The 20,942-nt window shown below is 43.7% G+C and overlaps 1 protein-coding gene across 3 annotated transcripts in view; it reads right to left on the reverse strand.

Moving 5' to 3' along the window:
- The window catches only part of LRRC51 (leucine rich repeat containing 51), a 96,007-nt gene that overhangs the window by 5,862 nt on the left and 69,203 nt on the right, over window positions 1–20,942 (reverse strand). The gene's annotated exons all lie outside the window — the stretch shown is intronic.

Consider the following 20,942-nt stretch of genomic DNA (forward strand, 5'->3'; position numbering starts at 1 on the left):
ACATGTATCCACCCAAATATCTAAATATCTGGGGTCCACCATGGCAGCCCCCGAATTTTCCCCATCCCTGTATAGTCCTGATATCTGAGAGGACCCCAGAAACCCCCAACTATACAGTGTGAATGTGACTTCACGTGTTACCGGCAGCTGCCTGCAGAGGGCAGCACCATGCGGCTACTGTCCTGTGCGTATTATCAGGCCGTGAACAATTCCCCAAAACGTAAAGAACATTTCCCGACGTGGATTCCACTAGAAAAATCCTGGCTTTTTATCTCCTCAAAAATACTTTTTTGTTTACAACTTGTTGCCTTGGAGACCGACCACCACGGCTGGACAGCAGAGCCTGCGCAGTGCTCTTTGCTATCAATATGGTTAGCGCTGACATAAAGCTGCCAGGAGCAGTGGAGCCTCCTAATCCAGCTCCAGCGCAGTGTTCACAGCAGCGGTGGTCGGTCTCCTAGGCAACAAACAGTATGCTAAAGACAAAAGTGTTTATATCTCAAGAACGGCTGGAAAAGGAAAGAAACAGCAAAATGTCAGAAGCTCCTGTAGCCACACTGTAGCGACACGCTGCATCTGACGCCGTCATCTATGAAGAGGGGAACGAGCCTGCACCGGAGCCGACAGCGCTGAGCAGCCAGAGACCTGGAGGAGGGAAGCGGAACTGACAGATGGTGACGCCCAGCGGATCCCGACACCCAGCGGATCCCGACACCCAGCGGATCCCGATACCCAGGAGATCCCGACACCCAGGGGATCCCGACACCCAGCGGATCCCGATACCCAGGAGATCCCGACACCCAGGGGATCCCGCAACACTCAGGGGACCCCGACACCCAGCGGATCCCGAAACCCAGGAGATCCCGACACCCAGGGGATCCCGCAACACCCAGTGGACCCCGACACCCAGCGGACCCCGACACCCAGCGGATCCCGATACCCAGGAGATCCCGACACCCAGGGGATCCCGACACCCAGGAGATCCCGACACCCAGGGGATCCCGCAACACTCAGGGGACCCAGACACCCAGCGGATCCCGACACCCAGGGGATCTCGCAACACTCAGGGGATCCCGACACCCAGCGGATCCCGACACCCAGCGGAAGCCTCATGTATCTGCTGAAAAATAGGACACAACAGATCCCAGCACAGTGTATAATATAGGCGCGCAGCCTATAATCACAGCCTATAATAAAGGCAATCAGCCTATAATTCAGACGCACAGCCTATAATCCAGGCACTCAGCCTATAATCCAGGCGCGCAGCCTATAATCCAGGCGCATAGCCTATAATCCAGGCACTCAGCCTATAATCCAGGCACTCAGCCTATAATCCAGGCACTCAGCCTATAATCCAGGCGCACAGCCTATAATCACAGCCTATAATCCCGATGCACAGCCTATAATCACAGCCTATAATCCAGCCTATAATCCCGGTGCACAGCCTATAATCCAGCCTATAATCCAGGCGCGCAGCCTATAATCACAGCCTATAATCCCGATGCACAGCCTATAATCCAGCCTATAATCCCGGTGCACAGCCTATAATCCAGCCTATAATCCCGGTGCACAGCCTATAATCCAGCCTATAATCCAGGCGCGCAGCCTATAATCACAGCCTATAATCCCGGTGCACAGCCTATAATCACAGCCTATAATCACAGCCTATAATCCCGCTGCACAGCCTATAATCCAGCCTATAATCCCGGTGCACAGCCTATAATCCAGCCTATAATCCCGGTGCACAGCCTATAATCCAGCCTATAATCCCGGTGCACAGCCTATAATCCAGCCTATAATCCTGGCACTCAGCCTATAATCCAGCCTATAATCCCGGCACTCAGCCTATAATCCAGCCTATAATCCCGGCACTCAGCCTATAATCCAGCCTATAATCCCGACACTCAGCCTATAATCCAGCCTATAATCCCGGCACTCAGCCTATAATCCAGCCTATAATCCCGGCACTCAGCCTATAATCACAGCCTATAATCCAGCCTATAATCCCGGCGCACAGCCTATAATCACAGCCTATAATCCCGGCGCACAGCCTATAATCCAGCCTATAATCCCGGCGCACAGCCTATAATCACAGCCTATAATCCCGGCGCACAGCCTATAATCACAGCCTATAATCCAGGCTATAATCACAGCCTATAATCCAGGCGCGCAGCCTATAATCACAGCCTATAATCCCGATGCACAGCCTATAATCCATCCTATAATCCCGGTGCACAGCCTATAATCCAGCCTAAAATCCCGGTGCACAGCCTATAATCCAGCCTATAATCCAGGCGCGCAGCCTATAATCACAGCCTATAATCCCGGTGCACAGCCTATAATCACAGCCTATAATCACAGCCTATAATCCCGCTGCACAGCCTATAATCCAGCCTATAATCCCGGTGCACAGCCTATAATCCAGCCTATAATCCCGGTGCACAGCCTATAATCCAGCCTATAATCCCGGTGCACAGCCTATAATCCAGCCTATAATCCCGGCACTCAGCCTATAATCCAGCCTATAATCCCGGCACTCAGCCTATAATCCAGCCTATAATCCCGGCACTCAGCCTATAATCCAGCCTATAATCCCGACACTCAGTCTATAATCCAGCCTATAATCCCGGCACTCAGCCTATAATCCAGCCTATAATCCCGGCACTCAGCCTATAATCACAGCCTATAATCCAGCCTATAATCCCGGCGCACAGCCTATAATCACAGCCTATAATCCCGGCGCACAGCCTATAATCCAGCCTATAATCCCGGCGCACAGCCTATAATCACAGCCTATAATCCCGGCGCACAGCCTATAATCACAGCCTATAATCCCGGCACTCAGCCTATAATCACAGCCTATAATCACAGCCTATAATCCCGGTGCACAACCTATAATCACAGCCTATAATCCCGGCGCACAGCCTATAATCCAGCCTATATTCACAGCCTATAATCCCGGCACTCAGCCTATAATCACATCCTATAATCCAGCCTATAATCCCGGCACTCAGCCTATAATCCAGCCTATAATCCAGGTGCGCAGCCTATAATCACAGCCTATAATCCCGGTGCACAACCTATAATCACAGCCTATAATCCCGGCGCACAGCCTATAATCCAGCCTATATTCACAGCCTATAATCCCGGCACTCAGCCTATAATCACATCCTATAATCACAGCCTATAATCCAGCCTATAATCCCGGCACTCAGCCTATAATCCAGCCTATAATCCAGGCGCGCAGCCTATAATCACAGCCTATAATCCCGGCGCGCAGCCTATAATCACAGCCTATAATCCCGGCACTCAGCCTATAATCACAGCCTATAATCCCGGCACTCAGCCTATAATCACAGCCTATAATCACAGCCTATAATCACAGCCTATAATCACAGCCTATAATCCCGGCACTCAGCCTATAATCACAGCCTATAATCATAGCCTATATTCACAGCCTATAATCCCGGCACTCAGCCTATAATCACAGCCTATAATCACAGCCTATAATCACAGCCTATAATCCCGGCACTCAGCCTATAATCACAGCCTATAATCCCGGCACTCAGCCTATAATCACAGCCTATAATCACAGCCTACAATCACAGCCTATAATCCCGGTGCACAACCTATAATCACAACCTATAATCCTGGTGCATAGCCTATAATCCAGGCACTCAGCCTATAATCCCGGCACTCAGCCTATAATCACAGCCTATAATCACAGCCTACAATCACAGCCTATAATCCCGGTGCACAACCTATAATCACAGCCTATAATCCCGGTGCACAGCCTATAATCACAGCCTATAATCCCGGTGCACAGCCTATAATCCAGCCTATAATCCCGGCACTCAGCCTATAATCACAGCCTATAATCCAGCCTATAATCCCGGTGCACAGCCTATAATCCAGCCTATAATCCCGGTGCACAACCTATAATCACAGCCTATAATCCCGGCACTCAGCCTATAATCACAGCCTATAATCCCGGCACTCAGCCTATAATCACAGCCTATAATCCCGGCACTCAGCCTATAATCACAGCCTATAATCCCGGCACTCAGCCTATAATCACAGCCTATAATCCCGGCACTCAGCCTATAATCACAGCCTATAATCCAGCCTATAATCCCGGTGCACAGCCTATAATCACAGCCTATAATCCCAGAACTCAGCCTATAATCACAGCCTATAATCCCGGCACTCAGCCTATAATCCAGCCTATAATCCCGGCACTCTGCCTATAATCACAGCCTATAATCACAGCCTATAATCCCGGTGCACAACCTATAATCACAGCCTATAATCCCGGTGCACAGCCTATAATCACAGCCTATAATCCCGGCACTCAGCCTATAATCACAGCCTATAATCCCGGCACTCAGCCTATAATCACAGCCTATAATCCCGGCACTCAGCCTATAATCACAGCCTATAATCACAGCCTATAATCCCGGTGCACAACCTATAATCACAATAGTAGAAAACGAAAGTTGATTCCAGCTCCAAGATGTTTGTATAAAATTCAATCCTTTATTGGAAAATTATTAAAACACAGGCTGCAATGCTCTCCATGACAACGGGAAACGAGCTACGCGTTTCGATCTATTACAGATCTTTGTCAGAGCTACACATAGACAAACATGCTGACAATATAAAACTACCACCAACCAATAGGCATAGGATACAAAATCATGTGACTTAAGGTCCTCCTAATGCAAAACTAAATCATTAAAAACAACATTAATGTGAATAATATATCAGTTATAAATATATATATACATACAAAAAGGGAAAAAACATGAAAAATATATAAAGCTCATGAAAATGATGTTAATAATGATACATTAACTCATTGCGTTTATTAAGACCGGCTGGAAACCGGGTATTCAAGTAGTAAATCCAGAAGGCTTCACGTGTGAGAAGACAGCGTTTAAGATTCCCACCTCGCTGAGGTTTGTTAACACGTTCAATGCCGTATGCCAAGAAGGATTTGGTGCTGCATGCATGTTGAGAAATAAAATGTTTAGATGCAGCTGAAACAGATCGGGACGAATTGCCCGCATTTTCAATGTCATATAAATGTTCATTGATCCGTGTCTTCAGCTTACGTGCAGTACATCCAACATAAGACAATTGGCAAATGGTGCAATCAATTTTATATACCACAAAGGCAGTATTGCAGTTAATATATTGCTTAATTATGAAACTTTTCGTTTTATCTGAATTCATAAATGTCTTATTGGTTCCCGTATGAGCACACATTTTACATCTATTGCTACCACATTTATAAGACCCATTATAATTCAACCATGTTTTATTTGTGCCTTTTTCTGGACAAAACATACTGGGAGAAATTCTATTGCCTATAGTAACAGCCCGTCTGGATACTATATTGATCCCTGTATCCAGAATTTTGGCCAGACTTGGGTCCTCATAAAGAATAGGCAGAAATTTGTTGATAAGATTTTTTATATAGCTAAATTGAGGACTATGTTGAAAACAAATAAAGGGTTTTTTATTGCTAGTTTTTTCTATCAATTTTGAAACAGGCTCATTTGTAGCAGTAGATGGAATTAATTCGTCACGATCCTTATGTTCAACAATTTTACGTGCCCTATTTAACATCCAATGTGGATAACTACGGCGTTTCAATTTATTAGATACTAAATCAATCTCGTTCTTTAATACTATATTATTACTACAGTTTCTTTTAACCCTGATGAATTCACCGACTGGTATGGACTGAATGGTATGCATAGGATGTTCACTGTGCGCATGTAAAATGGAGTTACCACTAAATGACTTGTGATGGGTTTTCGTTTCAATCAATTGATTGGCAAATCCAACCAAATTGAGATCCAAAAAATTAATTTCTTTTTGATTAAATTTGTGAGTAAACCGTAAATTACAATCATTTAAGTTCAGGTAATTAATGAAATCTGGTATGGCAGATACATCGGCAGACCAAATGATGAGTAGATCGTCGATGTATCTGCCATACCAATGTATGCAGGACAAAAATGGATTGGAAACAGAAAAAATAAAATTATACTCCCAATGTGCCATGACAATGTTGGCTAAAGAAGGTGAAAATTTCGCACCCATGGCCACACCTAATAACGAGAATCAAATGTGAAAAAATTATGAGTCATAAGAAAAAAAGTGACCTGTAAAATATATTGTTTAAGGTCCAACGAATAATTACTAAATTTATCCAAATGAAACTGAAGTGCCTGCATAGCTAAGTGGTGTGGAATACATGAATAGAGTGAAACTACATCGCAGCAGAGCCACGTGAATGTTGCTGACCATTTTTTATTGGAAAAAATTCCGAGGATTTCTCTTGAGTCCTTAATGTAGCCAGGAATTAAACTCACAAAAGGCTGCAACAAGGAATCCACCCATTCACAAAGATGCTCATTGGCTGAGCCAATACCAGAAACTATTGGTCTTAATGGAGGGACAACATCATTTTTGTGTACTTTTGGTAAGCCATGGATGATAGGACATACGGGATTTTGTACAATTAAATAATCTGATTGCTTTTTGGTTAAAACTCCTAAGCTAACACCCTCTTCAATTATTTTAATTGCCTCTTCTTTGAAATCCATAGATGGATTTCCTTTTAATTCAATATAAGTAGATGAATCAGACAATAATTCCATGATTTTGAGATGGTAATCAGCTATATTAAGGACCACCACCAAACCCCCCTTATCTGACATTTTGACTATTATGTCCTTCATGTCCTGTAACTGATGTAAAGCCTGCCATTGCTTACGTGAGAAGTTGTTACTTAGTTCAAACCTATTGCGGGTTAAATCTATGTCCAAATTCCGTAATTCTCGCTCCATCACTTCCTGAAATCTATCCATACATTCAGATCTAGATTGGATGGGATAGAAATCAGGATTTTTTGTTGTAAAATTATGTGATTGATTAATTGTCATTGTGTCAGCTTGATTCTCATTGTGTAAAGATTGTAAAACAACTAAAGAAACCTGGTCCGAAAAATCCATTCCATGAAACTCATTCGTATGAATAGAAATGTCCTGCTGTGGTTCACTATCAGCTGGATTATCCACATTATTCAAAAAGTGTTTTTTAACTGTTAAGTTTCGAATAAATTTATTGATGTCCAGAAGAGTGGAAAATAAATCAAATTTTTGACTGGGGGCAAAATTTAAGCCCAAAGATAAAATTGCCAGTTGATCTTCAGTTAGAACTTTAGATGATAGATTTAAGACGTTGTCGTTTCTATTCACTTGTAGAGGCGCCTCCTGTTGCGTGTTGTAACACCCTGATTTTCTGCGATGTTTTCTGCCCCCCCGCCTTTGGCGTTTTTTGAATGTCGAAAAAACTTTTTTCTTCCAGCGGCTTCTACATCATTGACAGATACATCCGATATGCTGCGGTTACCATCCGAAGAATCAGGATCAGAGGAGGTAAAATTGACGTGCGTTTTTACTGCCATCTGTTTTTGGTGAGACTGATTACGTTTCAAAATAGATTTAGGCGTTCTATTTATGTTCTCCCATTGCCCCCATTCGTAAACTTTATTAGTAGCATAGTCATTCATATCTCTGGTAAATTTTCTCTTTTTTCTTTCCATGATGTTATCCTCTAATGCAGAGATGTTTTCATGCATTTTCTTTATCAATGAATCAAACTGAGACAGACTCTTATATTGTACCAGTGATGAGTTTACATCCTCCATTTGTTTCTGTATTTCATTTAATTTAATTTCTTCATATTTGACAATAAGTCTCATTAAATTCAAGGAGCAATTACTTAAAATGTTATTCCACTCCTCCTGACATACCAGTCGGTGAATTCATCAGGGTTAAAAGAAACTGTAGTAATAATATAGTATTAAAGAACGAGATTGATTTAGTATCTAATAAATTGAAACGCCGTAGTTATCCACATTGGATGTTAAATAGGGCACGTAAAATTGTTGAACATAAGGATCGTGACGAATTAATTCCATCTACTGCTACAAATGAGCCTGTTTCAAAATTGATAGAAAAAACTAGCAATAAAAAACCCTTTATTTGTTTTCAACATAGTCCTCAATTTAGCTATATAAAAAATCTTATCAACAAATTTCTGCCTATTCTTTATGAGGACCCAAGTCTGGCCAAAATTCTGGATACAGGGATCAATATAGTATCCAGACGGGCTGTTACTATAGGCAATAGAATTTCTCCCAGTATGTTTTGTCCAGAAAAAGGCACAAATAAAACATGGTTGAATTATAATGGGTCTTATAAATGTGGTAGCAATAGATGTAAAATGTGTGCTCATACGGGAACCAATAAGACATTTATGAATTCAGATAAAACGAAAAGTTTCATAATTAAGCAATATATTAACTGCAATACTGCCTTTGTGGTATATAAAATTGATTGCACCATTTGCCAATTGTCTTATGTTGGATGTACTGCACGTAAGCTGAAGACACGGATCAATGAACATTTATATGACATTGAAAATGCGGGCAATTCGTCCCGATCTGTTTCAGCTGCATCTAAACATTTTATTTCTCAACATGCATGCAGCACCAAATCCTTCTTGGCATACGGCATTGAACGTGTTAACAAACCTCAGCGAGGTGGGAATCTTAAACGCTGTCTTCTCACACGTGAAGCCTTCTGGATTTACTACTTGAATACCCGGTTTCCAGCCGGTCTTAATAAACGCAATGAGTTAATGTATCATTATTAACATCATTTTCACGAGCTTTATATATTTTTCATGTTTTTTCCCTTTTTGTATGTATATATATATTTATAACTGATATATTATTCACATTAATGTTGTTTTTAATGATTTAGTTTTGCATTAGGAGGACCTTAAGTCACATGATTTTGTATCCTATGCCTATTGGTTGGTGGTAGTTTTATATTGTCAGCATGTTTGTCTATGTGTAGCTCTGACAAAGATCTGTAATAGATCGAAACGCGTAGCTCGTTTCCCGTTGTCATGGAGAGCATTGCAGCCTGTGTTTTAATAATTTTCCAATAAAGGATTGAATTTTATACAAACATCTTGGAGCTGGAATCAACTTTCGTTTTCTACTATTGCAAATTACCACGTGGATCGGCGTGGAGGTTCCGTGCACCTGTCCATGGCTGTCTGGTGAGCTGGCTTCTCTCTCTTTTTTGTCTTTTTACCCAAAATATCGATTGCCGTGCTCCGAACATTGCTCCCATACTCTAATACAAAGTTATTTTCTCATTTGAGGATACTAACGGGATTGTTTATACAAACATTTGAATCAATTATTTTATTATGGCTACCATCCTATCTCGCGATAGATCCCAGAAGGCGGCACATGTGTTTTCCCAAGATGGGGTAGATCCCATAACAGCACCTGATTTGCAGGACAATGTGACCAGTCTGGAGAAACTTTTATCACAGGAAACTAAAGTCTGGTGGGATCAGACCACAATGAATAATTATTTAGCTAAGGACATGGTTCCTCGTGGATTACGCATTAAAAAGATACCCACGACTATGTTTTCGCCTGAGTTTCAGGAGGAGTGGAATAACATTTTAAGTAATTGCTCCTTGAATTTAATGAGACTTATTGTCAAATATGAAGAAATTAAATTAAATGAAATACAGAAACAAATGGAGGATGTAAACTCATCACTGGTACAATATAAGAGTCTGTCTCAGTTTGATTCATTGATAAAGAAAATGCATGAAAACATCTCTGCATTAGAGGATAACATCATGGAAAGAAAAAAGAGAAAATTTACCAGAGATATGAATGACTATGCTACTAATAAAGTTTACGAATGGGGGCAATGGGAGAACATAAATAGAACGCCTAAATCTATTTTGAAACGTAATCAGTCTCACCAAAAACAGATGGCAGTAAAAACGCACGTCAATTTTACCTCCTCTGATCCTGATTCTTCGGATGGTAACCACAGCATATCGGATGTATCTGTCAATGATGTAGAAGCCGCTGGAAGAAAAAAGTTTTTTCGACATTCAAAAAACGCCAAAGGCGGGGGGGCAGAAAACATCGCAGAAAATCAGGGTGTTACAACACGCAACAGGAGGCGCCTCTACAAGTGAATAGAAACGACAACGTCTTAAATCTATCATCTAAAGTTCTAACTGAAGATCAACTGGCAATTTTATCTTTGGGCTTAAATTTTGCCCCCAGTCAAAAATTTGATTTATTTTCCACTCTTCTGGACATCAATAAATTTATTCGAAACTTAACAGTTAAAAAACACTTTTTGAATAATGTGGATAATCCAGCTGATAGTGAACCACAGCAGGACATTTCTATTCATACGAATGAGTTTCATGGAATGGATTTTTCGGACCAGGTTTCTTTAGTTGTTTTACAATCTTTACACAATGAGAATCAAGCTGACACAATGACAATTAATCAATCACATAATTTTACAACAAAAAATCCTGATTTCTATCCCATCCAATCTAGATCTGAATGTATGGATAGATTTCAGGAAGTGATGGAGCGAGAATTACGGAATTTGGACATAGATTTAACCCGCAATAGGTTTGAACTAAGTAACAACTTCTCACGTAAGCAATGGCAGGCTTTACATCAGTTACAGGACATGAAGGACATAATAGTCAAAATGTCAGATAAGGGGGGTTTGGTGGTGGTCCTTAATATAGCTGATTACCATCTCAAAATCATGGAATTATTGTCTGATTCATCTACTTATATTGAATTAAAAGGAAATCCATCTATGGATTTCAAAGAAGAGGCAATTAAAATAATTGAAGAGGGTGTTAGCTTAGGAGTTTTAACCAAAAAGCAATCAGATTATTTAATTGTACAAAATCCCGTATGTCCTATCATCCATGGCTTACCAAAAGTACACAAAAATGATGTTGTCCCTCCATTAAGACCAATAGTTTCTGGTATTGGCTCAGCCAATGAGCATCTTTGTGAATGGGTGGATTCCTTGTTGCAGCCTTTTGTGAGTTTAATTCCTGGCTACATTAAGGACTCAAGAGAAATCCTCGGAATTTTTTCCAATAAAAAATGGTCAGCAACATTCACGTGGCTCTGCTGCGATGTAGTTTCACTCTATTCATGTATTCCACACCACTTAGCTATGCAGGCACTTCAGTTTCATTTGGATAAATTTAGTAATTATTCGTTGGACCTTAAACAATATATTTTACAGGTCACTTTTTTTCTTATGACTCATAATTTTTTCACATTTGATTCTCGTTATTATTCACAGAAAACAGGTGTGGCCATGGGTGCGAAATTTTCACCTTCTTTAGCCAACATTGTCATGGCACATTGGGAGTATAATTTTATTTTTTCTGTTTCCAATCCATTTTTGTCCTGCATACATTGGTATGGCAGATACATCGACGATCTACTCATCATTTGGTCTGCCGATGTATCTGCCATACCAGATTTCATTAATTACCTGAACTTAAATGATTGTAATTTACGGTTTACTCACAAATTTAATCAAAAAGAAATTAATTTTTTGGATCTCAATTTGGTTGGATTTGCCAATCAATTGATTGAAACGAAAACCCATCACAAGTCATTTAGTGGTAACTCCATTTTACATGCGCACAGTGAACATCCTATGCATACCATTCAGTCCATACCAGTCGGTGAATTCATCAGGGTTAAAAGAAACTGTAGTAATAATATAGTATTAAAGAACGAGATTGATTTAGTATCTAATAAATTGAAACGCCGTAGTTATCCACATTGGATGTTAAATAGGGCACGTAAAATTGTTGAACATAAGGATCGTGACGAATTAATTCCATCTACTGCTACAAATGAGCCTGTTTCAAAATTGATAGAAAAAACTAGCAATAAAAAACCCTTTATTTGTTTTCAACATAGTCCTCAATTTAGCTATATAAAAAATCTTATCAACAAATTTCTGCCTATTCTTTATGAGGACCCAAGTCTGGCCAAAATTCTGGATACAGGGATCAATATAGTATCCAGACGGGCTGTTACTATAGGCAATAGAATTTCTCCCAGTATGTTTTGTCCAGAAAAAGGCACAAATAAAACATGGTTGAATTATAATGGGTCTTATAAATGTGGTAGCAATAGATGTAAAATGTGTGCTCATACGGGAACCAATAAGACATTTATGAATTCAGATAAAACGAAAAGTTTCATAATTAAGCAATATATTAACTGCAATACTGCCTTTGTGGTATATAAAATTGATTGCACCATTTGCCAATTGTCTTATGTTGGATGTACTGCACGTAAGCTGAAGACACGGATCAATGAACATTTATATGACATTGAAAATGCGGGCAATTCGTCCCGATCTGTTTCAGCTGCATCTAAACATTTTATTTCTCAACATGCATGCAGCACCAAATCCTTCTTGGCATACGGCATTGAACGTGTTAACAAACCTCAGCGAGGTGGGAATCTTAAACGCTGTCTTCTCACACGTGAAGCCTTCTGGATTTACTACTTGAATACCCGGTTTCCAGCCGGTCTTAATAAACGCAATGAGTTAATGTATCATTATTAACATCATTTTCATGAGCTTTATATATTTTTCATGTTTTTTCCCTTTTTGTATGTATATATATATTTATAACTGATATATTATTCACATTAATGTTGTTTTTAATGATTTAGTTTTGCATTAGGAGGACCTTAAGTCACATGATTTTGTATCCTATGCCTATTGGTTGGTGGTAGTTTTATATTGTCAGCATGTTTGTCTATGTGTAGCTCTGACAAAGATCTGTAATAGATCGAAACGCGTAGCTCGTTTCCCGTTGTCATGGAGAGCATTGCAGCCTGTGTTTTAATAATTTTCCAATAAAGGATTGAATTTTATACAAACATCTTGGAGCTGGAATCAACTTTCGTTTTCTACTATTGCAAATTACCACGTGGATCGGCGTGGAGGTTCCGTGCACCTGTCCATGGCTGTCTGGTGAGCTGGCTTCTCTCTCTTTTTTGTCTTTTTAACCTATAATCACAGCCTATAATCCCGGCGCACAGCCTATATTCACAGCCTATAATCCCGGCACTCAGCCTATAATCACAGCCTATAATCCCGGCACTCAGCCTATAATCACAGCCTATAATCACAGCCTATAATCCTGACACGCAGCCTATAATCACAGCCTATAATCACAGCCTATAATCACAGCCTATAATCACAGCCTATAATCACAGCCAGGCTCGGACTGGCCCACCGGAGAACCGGAGGATTCTCCGGTGGGCCCAGGCACAGACACCTGCTGGTAGGGCCCCCACTGCTCCAGGGCCCCCACTGCTCCAGGGCCCTCCCGCCCGACCCCCCTTGAAGACGATACTCACCAGGACCCTGCTCCAGCGATGGTCTCGGCGTCTACACTGCAGCTCGTCCTGCTTGTGCGGTCACGTGGTACCGCTCATTAAGGCCATGAATATGCGCATATTCATGACCTTAATGACAGTATCACATGACCGCACAAGCAGGAAGCAGATGCGATGCTGCGCCGCCGCCGGGAGTCGGGACAGAGCGCGAGAGATGTCGGCACAGCCGTGCAGTGTGTGGGACAGGTGAGTATGAGGACAGGGGTACTGGGGGCTGAAGGAGGACATATAAGCCGGAGCGCGGTGCGGGGGCGGCGGCGGGGGTAAGTCTGGGGAAGATTGCTGGTCACACTGGGGGCAGTGCTGTACACTGGGGCAATGCTGGACACTGGCGCAGATTGCTGGACAATGGGGCAGATAGATTTCTGGACACACTGGGGGCAATGCTGGACACTGGGGCAGATTGCTGGTCACACTGGGGGCAGTGCTGGACACTGGGGCAATGCTGGACACTGGGGCAGATTGCTGGACACACTGGGGGCAGTGCTGGACACTGGGGCAGATTGCTGGACACTGGGGCAGATTGCTGGTCACACTGGGGGCAGTGCTGGACACTGGGGCAATGCTGGACACTGGGGCAATGCTGGACACTGGGGCAATGCTGGACACTGGGGCAGATTGCTGGACACACTGGGGGCAATGCTGGACACTGGGGCAGATTGCTGGACAATGGGGCAGATAGATTGCTGGACACTGGGGGCAATGCTGGACACTGGGGCAGATTGCTGGACACACTGGGGGCAATGCTGGACACTGGGGCAGATTGCTGGACACACTGGGGGCAATGCTGGACACTGGGGCAGATTGCTGGACACACTGGGGGCAGTGCTGGACATACTGGGGCAGATTGCTGGACACACTGGGGGTAATATGCTGGACACACTGGGGCAGATTGCTGGACACACTGACTGGGGGCAATGCTGGACACTCTAGGGTAATATGGTGGACACACTGGGGCAGATTTCTGGACACACTGGGGCAATATGCTTGACATACTGGGGAAGATTGCTGGACACACTGTCTGGGGGCAATGCTGGACATACTGGGGCAGATTGCTGGACACACTGGGGGCAGGACTGGAGGCATGGGCAGAATGTAGACACGGGGCATGATTGGAGACACGGGGCATAATGAAAGACATGGGGCAGGATGGATACAATGGAGACAGATGGAGCAGGATGGGGAGATCATATGGGGTAGAATGGATACTCATGAGTGCAGGATGGGAGAACATATGGCTGGAGCCAGGAATGAGACACACGGGGCCAGGGTGGGGAATATTATTACCATAGGGGCTAATTAAGGGATATTATTACTGCAGTGATGTATTTATTTTATTTTTTGAGGATACTGTTTTAAATGGGGGGGCGGTCCTGTTACTGTGCAGAGTGACACTATATCGCCTTTTTTTCTCCATGTGGTGTAATGTAGAAGTTGGGAAGTATTAAGTAAAGTGTTCTACAAGCGGAGCTCGAGATAACTGTGTTATTTCCTGCAGAAACGAGTCCTGGCTGGATGAAGTGACGGCGGTCTGTGCTGGATGAAAGATGAAGGACTTCACCTAGAGACGTCACTGGTGAGTCAGTGTTACCTATACACTGACACTATACACTGTATACTATATACAGAGGTCCTGTGTACAATGTCACCAGTGATCACTGTATTACCTATACATTATACACAGAGCTCCTGTGTATAATGTCACCAGTGATCTCTGTATTACCTCTACACAGACACTGCATACTAAGTACAGATCTCCTGTGTATAATGTCACTTAGGCTGCCGTCACACATTCAGTATTTGGTCAGTATTTTACATCAGTATTTGTAGCCAAAACCAGGAGTGGGTGATAAATACAGAAGTGGTGCAGATGTTTCTATTATACTTTGCCTCTGCTTGTTCCACTCCTGGTTTTGGCTTACAAATACTGATGTAAAATACTGACCAAATACTGCTAGTGTGACAGCAGCCTTATGATGATAGTATTGTGGGTTTTTTTTTGTTTTTTGTTTTATTTCTGATCAGTATAGTAGTATTCAGTCACTATGTGGTGGTAATATGTGGTCTGGAAATGGTGTTGTGGTATTTGTCCCTTGTATGTGCTATTTGGTCACCAAGTGGTGGTAATATGTGGTCTTGACATGGTGCGGTGGTATTTGTCCCTTGTATGTAGTATTATTCGGTCACTATGTGCTCTGGTCATGGTGTGGTGGTATTTCTTCCTGTATGTGGTAATATTGGTCTTGGTATAGTGGATTGTGTTGTGTATGGCAGTCATTTGTTCTCTCTGATATTAATTAGGAGAAGATTCTTTATTTCCATTAGAGTTGTAATGCTTTGTACACAGCGGCGGAGATGCACTTACAGGGGGTTTCCTGTGGAAAAAAGTAATCACCTCTCCACAGGATAAGTGATAACGTATTGATTGGTGGGGGTCTGACTGCTTGGACCCACTCAGCAAAATGTGGAACTTTTTATCCCCTTTAGACTGGAGTGGCATGTCCGACTAGATCACTGATCCATTCATTCCCTCAGTGGCTGCACTTGTTTTTTTCTGGAAGCCCCAAAGAGAATGAATGGAGCTGCGGTCAGAAATCCCACCTGCCGCTGCATTTTAAAATAGTGATAAAAGTGTCCTGTCAGGGATAAAACTTCCCCAGTTTCTAATGGTCGGATCTAAGCGATCACCAATCCTGTGGAGCCCATGGATCAGTGATAACTTGTTTTACCAAGAACCACATTAATGTAAACTACAGTAATTATACATCCCAGTTATTGGGGCACACGGTAGATGTGCGGCAGCCGCCGGTGTTTTACAGCCGATGCTCCACTATAATGACTGATATTTGCATATAGCTGTAGGGTGGGCCCCTAGAGTCCATTCCTCTGGTGGGCCCCAGACACCCCAGTCCGACACTGATCACAGCCTATAATCCCGGCGCACAGCCTATATTCACAGCCTATAATCCCGGCACTCAGCCTATAATCACAGCCTATAATCCAGGCGCGCAGCCTATAATCACAGCCTATAATCCAGCCTATAATCACAACCTATAATCACAGCCTATAATCACAGCCTATAATCCCGGCACTCAGCCTATAATCACAGCCTATAATCACAGCCTATAATCCCGGCACTCAGCCTATAATCACAGCCTATAATCCCGGCACTCAGCCTATAATCACAACCTATAATCACAGCCTATAATCCCGGCACTCAGCCTATAATCCCGGCACTCAGCCTATAATCACAGCCTATAATCACAGCCTATAATCCCGGCACTCAGCCTATAATCCAGCCTATAATCCCGGCACTCAGCCTATAATCACAGCCTATAATCCCGGCACTCAGCCTATAATCACAACCTATAATCACAGCCTATAATCCCGGCACTCAGCCTATAATCCCAGCACTCAGCCTATAATCACAACCTATAATCACAGCCTATAATCCCGGCACTCAGCCTATAATCACAGCCTATAATCACAGCCTATAATCCCGGCACACAGCCTATAATCACAGCCTATAATCCCGGCACTCAGCCTATAATCACAACCTATAATCCCGGCACTCAGCCTATAATCACAGCCTATAATCCCGGCACTCAGCCTATAATCACAACCTATAATCCCGGCACTCAGCCTATAATCACAGCCTATAATCCCGGCGCACAGCCTATAATCACAGCCTATAATCCCGGCGCACAGCCTATAATCACAGCCTATAATCCCGGCGCACAGCCTATAATCACAGCCTATAATCCCGGCGCACAGCCTATAATCACAACCTATAATCCCGGCACTCAGCCTATAATCACAGCCTATAATCCCGGCGCACAGCCTATAATCACAGCCTATAATCCCGGCGCTCAGCCTATAATCACAGCCTATAATCCCGGCACTCAGCCTATAATCACAACCTATAATCACAGCCTATAATCCCGGCACTCAGCCTATAATCCCAGCACTCAGGCTATAATCACAACCTATAATCACAGCCTATAATCCCGGCACTCAGCCTATAATCACAGCCTATAATCACAGCCTATAATCCCGGCACTCAGCCTATAATCACAGCCTATAATCCCGGCGCACAGCCTATAATCACAGCCTATAATCCCGGCACTCAGCCTATAATCACAACCTATAATCCCGGCACTCAGCCTATAATCACAGCCTATAATCCCGGCACTCAGCCTATAATCACAACCTATAATCCCGGCACTCAGCCTATAATCACAGCCTATAATCCCGGCGCACAGCCTATAATCACAGCCTATAATCCCGGCGCACAGCCTATAATCACAGCCTATAATCCCGGCGCACAGCCTATAATCACAACCTATAATCCCGGCACTCAGCCTATAATCACAGCCTATAATCCCGGCGCACAGCCTATAATCACAACCTATAATCCCGGCACTCAGCCTATAATCACAGCCTATAATCCCGGCGCACAGCCTATAATCACAACCTATAATCCCGGCACTCAGCCTATAATCACAGCCTATAATCACAGCCTATAATCCCAGTGCACAGCCTATAATCCCGGCACTCAGCCTATAATCACAGCCTATAATCCCGGCGCACAGCCTATAATCACAGCCTATAATCACAGCCTATAATCACAGCCTATAATCCCGGCGCACAGCCTATAATCACAGCCTATAATCCCGGCACTCAGCCTATAATCACAACCTATAATCCCGGCGCACAGCCTATAATCACAGCCTATAATCCCGGCACTCAGCCTATAATCACAACCTATAATCCCGGCGCACAGCCTATAATCCCGGCGCACAGCCTATAATCCCGGCGCACAGCCTATAATCACAGCCTATAATCCCGGCACTCAGCCTATAATCACAGCCTATAATCCCGGCGCACAGCCTATAATCACAGCCTATAATCACAACTTATAATCCCGGCACTCAGCCTATAATCACAGCCTATAATCCCGGCGCACAGCCTATAATCACAGCCTATAATCCCGGCGCACAGCCTATAATCACAGCCTATAATCCCGGCGCACAGCCTATAATCACAGCCTATAATCCCGGCGCACAGCCTATAATCACAACCTATAATCCCGGCACTCAGCCTATAATCACAGCCTATAATCCCGGCGCACAGCCTATAATCACAGCCTATAATCCCGGCGCTCAGCCTATAATCACAGCCTATAATCCCGGCACTCAGCCTATAATCACAACCTATAATCACAGCCTATAATCCCGGCACTCAGCCTATAATCCCAGCACTCAGCCTATAATCACAACCTATAATCACAGCCTATAATCCCGGCACTCAGCCTATAATCACAGCCTATAATCACAGCCTATAATCCCGGCACTCAGCCTATAATCACAGCCTATAATCCCGGCGCACAGCCTATAATCACAGCCTATAATCCCGGCACTCAGCCTATAATCACAACCTATAATCCCGGCACTCAGCCTATAATCACAGCCTATAATCCCGGCACTCAGCCTATAATCACAGCCTATAATCCCGGCACTCAGCCTATAATCACAGCCTATAATCCCGGCGCACAGCCTATAATCACAGCCTATAATCCCGGCGCACAGCCTATAATCACAGCCTATAATCCCGGCGCACAGCCTATAATCACAACCTATAATCCCGGCACTCAGCCTATAATCACAGCCTATAATCCCGGCGCACAGCCTATAATCACAACCTATAATCCCGGCACTCAGCCTATAATCACAGCCTATAATCCCGGCGCACAGCCTATAATCACAGCCTATAATCACAACCTATAATCCCGGCACTCAGCCTATAATCACAGCCTATAATCACAGCCTATAATCCCAGTGCACAGCCTATAATCCCGGCACTCAGCCTATAATCACAGCCTATAATCCCGGCGCACAGCCTATAATCACAGCCTATAATCACAGCCTATAATCCCGGCGCACAGCCTATAATCACAGCCTATAATCCCGGCACTCAGCCTATAATCACAACCTATAATCCCGGCGCACAGCCTATAATCACAGCCTATAATCCCGGCACTCAGCCTATAATCACAACCTATAATCCCGGCACTCAGCCTATAATCACAGCCTATAATCCCGGCGCACAGCCTATAATCACAGCCTATAATCCCGGCGCACAGCCTATAATCACAGCCTATAATCCCGGCGCACAGCCTATAATCACAGCCTATAATCCCGGCGCACAGCCTATAATCACAACCTATAATCCCGGCACTCAGCCTATAATCACAGCCTATAATCCCGGCGCACAGCCTATAATCACAGCCTATAATCACAACCTATAATCCCGGCACTCAGCCTATAATCACAGCCTATAATCACAGCCTATAATCCCGGTGCACAGCCTATAATCCCGGCACTCAGCCTATAATCACAGCCTATAATCCCGGCGCACAGCCTATAATCACAGCCTATAATCCCGGCACTCAGCCTATAATCACAGCCTATAATCCCGGCACTCAGCCTATAATCACAGCCTATAATCACAGCCTATAATCACAGCCTATAATCCCGGGACTCAGCCTATAATCACAGCCTATAATCACAGCCTATAATCCCGGCACTCAGCCTATAATCACAGCCTATAATCCCGGCGCACAGCCTATAATCACAGCCTATAATCCCGGCGCACAGCCTATAATCACAGCCTATAATCCCGGCGCACAGCCTATAATCACAACCTATAATCCCGGCACTCAGCCTATAATCACAGCCTATAATCCCGGCGCACAGCCTATAATCACAGCCTATAATCCCGGCGCTCAGCCTATAATCACAGCCTATAATCACAACCTATAATCACAGCCTATAATCCCGGCACTCAGCCTATAATCCCAGCACTCAGCCTATAATCACAGCCTATAATCACAGCCTATAATCACAGCCTATAATCCCGGCACTCAGCCTATAATCACAGCCTATAATCCCGGCGCACAGCCTATAATCACAGCCTATAATCCCGGCACTCAGCCTATAATCACAACCTATAATCCCGGCACTCAGCCTATAATCACAGCCTATAATCCCGGCACTCAGCCTATAATCACAACCTATAATCCCGGCACTCAGCCTATAATCACAGCCTATAATCCCGGCGCACAGCCTATAATCACAGCCTATAATCCCGGCGCACAGCCTATAATCGCAGCCTATAATCCCGGCGCACAGCCTATAATCACAGCCTATAATCCCGGCGCACAGTCTATAATCACAACCTATAATCCCGGCACTCAGCCTATAATCACAGCCTATAATCCCGGCGCACAGCCTATAATCACAACCTATAATCCCGGCACTCAGCCTATAATCACAGCCTATAATCCCGGCGCACAGCCTATAATCACAGCCTATAATCACAACCTATAATCCCGGCACTCAGCCTATAATCACAGCCTATAATCCCGGTGCACAGCCTATAATCCCGGCACTCAGCCTATAATCACAGCCTATAATCCCGGCGCACAGCCTATAATCACAGCCTATAATCACAGCCTATAATCCCGGCGCACAGCCTATAATCACAGCCTATAATCCCG

Source organism: Ranitomeya variabilis, chromosome 3 (genome assembly GCF_051348905.1).
Source record: "Ranitomeya variabilis isolate aRanVar5 chromosome 3, aRanVar5.hap1, whole genome shotgun sequence".
NCBI lineage: Eukaryota > Metazoa > Chordata > Amphibia > Anura > Dendrobatidae > Ranitomeya > Ranitomeya variabilis.